Source organism: Trachypithecus francoisi, unplaced genomic scaffold, assembly GCF_009764315.1.
Source record: "Trachypithecus francoisi isolate TF-2019V2 unplaced genomic scaffold, Tfra_2.0 Lachesis_group17, whole genome shotgun sequence".
Lineage (NCBI taxonomy): Eukaryota > Metazoa > Chordata > Mammalia > Primates > Cercopithecidae > Trachypithecus > Trachypithecus francoisi.
In genome coordinates, this window is record NW_022681462.1 from 17,826,963 (window position 1) to 17,830,219 (window position 3,257).

Below are 3,257 nucleotides of genomic sequence, written 5' to 3' on the forward strand. Positions count from 1 at the left end.
TCCTTGAGTTTTTAAATATCTTTTTCATCTTCTTTCTTCATAGGAGATATTGCTTGATTGAACTTTTAAAATTTCTGGTAAATAATTTGGTTCCAATTTTTCTGCTACAATAGAACTTCTTTTTTTGAATATTCTTCATTTGTAAGATATTTCTCTTGTTTGTTTCCTCCTTTTCCTTGCAATATATTTGTGTGGCTCTGATGATGTTTCCTTGTTTCATTATTTATGATTAAAGTGGATGAATTTATCCAAGGTAGGTTTATCTTCAGGAGTTCTATGTATGAGATTTCAGGGCTATATTCCATGTTAGCAGAATTACCCTGGGGTCTGACCCAGAATTTTGTATATGAATTTGTCTAATCTTTAATTTTCTCAAGACAATGAGAATAGGCACTATGGAAGTTTTTCACAGTGCCAAATTTCGGCTCTCAATATTTCCTTCTGCAAACACAGTTAATGTGCATAATTCCTGGTTTATTGCCATCTTTTTTATTCTCAGAAGTAAACCAGGTCCAGGGGAGTTCCTGTCTCCAGCACATGAATCCTATTCCCATTGTTTTCAACAAAACATTTGGATTTTGCACCCCAAAGAGTGTCCTTGTCTTTTAAGAGGTGTATTTTGTTGACTCTTTCTTAGATCTGAAGCTATAATGTTTTTTCTCCTATCCCTTCTGCATACATCTCTGCTTGATCGCCACTCTTACAGGAACCCTGTGCTTACTTTTTAATTTATGGTTTTAGGTACCACTTTTGCCCCAAAAAGGGAGTTTATTACGTCTCTTTCTCTGGTCATTTCCAGGAAGAAAATGAGAAAATACTGACTTTACAATATCACTTGTATTTTTTACGTCAACTCATTTGAGACATTATATTAACAGTGTAGAAGTTACCTCCATTAGCTTGTTGCAGTTGAGACTATTAAAACATATTTCAGGAAATACACTTTTCAAACACAATTCCATTTGAATTTCTATTTGTTTTTGCCTGTTTAAGAAACTCTCAGTTAGTTATATCTCTGATCTCTCACTACTGTTTTTTAGTTTTCTTAAGTCACAATTGCTTTTTGGTTTTCTTAACCAGTCAAATATTTAGAATAAAATATATAATAAGTGAATTTAGGTAACATGGTAGCTATGTTTAATTGTAACAAATTATATCTCAACTATTGGGGGAAAATTTCTCTGCAGGGTGCATATTTAAAACCTGTACTTTCGTGCTCGCTTCGGCAGCACATATACTAAAATTGGAACAATACAGAGAAGATTAGCATGGCCCCTGTGCAAGGACGACACGCAAATTCGTGAAGCGTTCCATATTAAGAAAAAAAACAAACCTGTAATTTCATGTATTACACATTAATACTCCTAGAATTCTATTGCCCAACATATTTTCATTCATCAGTTGAATGGACAACTGAGGTACTCATTTTCTGGATCTGCCTGCAGGCTAATAGTTTATTTTGACAGCATTGCCATCTTATGCAGAATGTTTTGACAATCGTGTAAATAACTTACTGCATTTTGTTCTATTTTATAAAATCCAACAAGAAACAGAAGAATTAAAGTGCTAAACTAGTGACTTTAGAGGTAATACATAAAGTCCCTATTTAAAAATTAAGCTTTCAATAACTTGAGACCAAAAGAATCTGTCCTAAATGAGAGGAAACTGAGATACAGTTTGACATGAGGCTAAAAATAAGGTAAGAAGGCAAAATGTATGATGTCAGTTCCTGTTCATTTTTGTCTGTGGTTCAGAAATTTGGCTTTTAAGCATTTTAGCATGAGGGAGATTTTTTGGATTCCTTTAGAAATAGGGGAGAAAATTTTCTGGGTGAGATCCGTTTTGGTCTACTATTAAGCACTATTATAAACTCTCTATAATTCTGCATTATTTCATCTACTAATCAGAAACACCAATGATAAACAGAATTTCTATTTTATGTTTAAGAGTTGTAATTTTACTTTGTCTCGATTTGCTTTCAACAGTCATGCAGTTTTTGTTAGTCGGATCTATTTATGCTGAACAGCGAGAGGATTCCAGAAATACCCTGGGTGCCGAGATGCTGAGAAAAGCTTAGTTCTGTCTTAAAATCTCTCAGTGCCCATAGGTGCAAATTTTATAAGATGCTGATTAGGTCTGGTGTAGATCCTATATAAATACTTTACAAAAAATGTAAAGGATGTGAACCGCATTTGAGAATCATTGATTTAAACCTTAGCCTCTGACTTGAATTAGTTAACAGTTTCAAAGGAGCTCCTTCTAGCCCAGAAACATCTTATTCTTAAGAGGTAAATGAGCTCATGACTTATTTCTTCAAATTAGGGGATGAGAATTAGAGTGGTGAAAGAACTAAAGCTAACACCATTAAATAAGCAATTGAAAACAGCTGATTTTTCTAACAAGGCAGTAAAGAATCTCTTTTTCTTGTGAGGTCTCAAGCCACAGAAGCCATGTCTTTGAAAAACTCTTTTGTATCAGAAGGACTCTGCTCCTTTTACTCCATCCTTTTCAGGACTGCGGATTGTGGTTGGGGAAGGTGGACTTTGAGCTTTTGGATGCAGAATTGATGGGAAATTTAAAAGCCTCATGGAAAATGTAAAAGAAAGGAAGGCATTTAAGAACTTAAACTGGGGCCGAGTGTGGTGGCTCACGCCTGTAATCCCAGTACTTTGGGAGTCCGAGACGGGCGGATCACGAGGTCAGCAGATCGAGACCATACTGGGTAAGACAGTGATTAAACCCGTCTCTACTAAAAAACTACAAAAAAATTAGCTGAGCGTGGTGGCGGGTGCCTGTATTCCCAGCTACTCAGGAGGCAGGGGCAGGAGATGGAGTGAACCTGGGAGGCGGAGCTTGCAGTGAGCCAAGATCGCGCCACTGCACTCCAGCCTGGGTGACAGAGCAAGACTCTGTCTCCAAACAAACAAGACGTTCAACTGAAATTTACACTTTCTCTCCTGACAGATCCTGAATGATTGGGTTGAAAGCAATCTTCAAACTATCAATTTTAATTTTGTCTATGAGAAATAATTTTTGAACTGCTATAGCCATTTTGGTTGATTCTGTTTTTTGGGCAATTGTTTCTTAATTATATTTGCTGATTTGCTTTTTCTATTAGATGACATGGTAATTGCACATTTCAGCATAGTAATTATGCAAATTTCTATTTCTGACATAATATGAAGAAAAAACTATATATCTGAATGAAACTGGTTTCACAAATGGGCTTAGATAAACTTAGTATCTCAATTATTTTA

The 3,257-nt window shown here is 35.5% G+C and overlaps 1 non-coding gene across 1 annotated transcript; it reads left to right on the forward strand.

Moving 5' to 3' along the window:
* Window positions 1–1,213: 1,213 nt before the first annotated feature.
* LOC117063212 lies at window positions 1,214–1,320 on the forward strand. Its single transcript, XR_004428811.1, has one exon. It is a non-coding gene; the product is annotated as a U6 spliceosomal RNA (small nuclear RNA).
* Window positions 1,321–3,257: the final 1,937 nt, after the last annotated feature.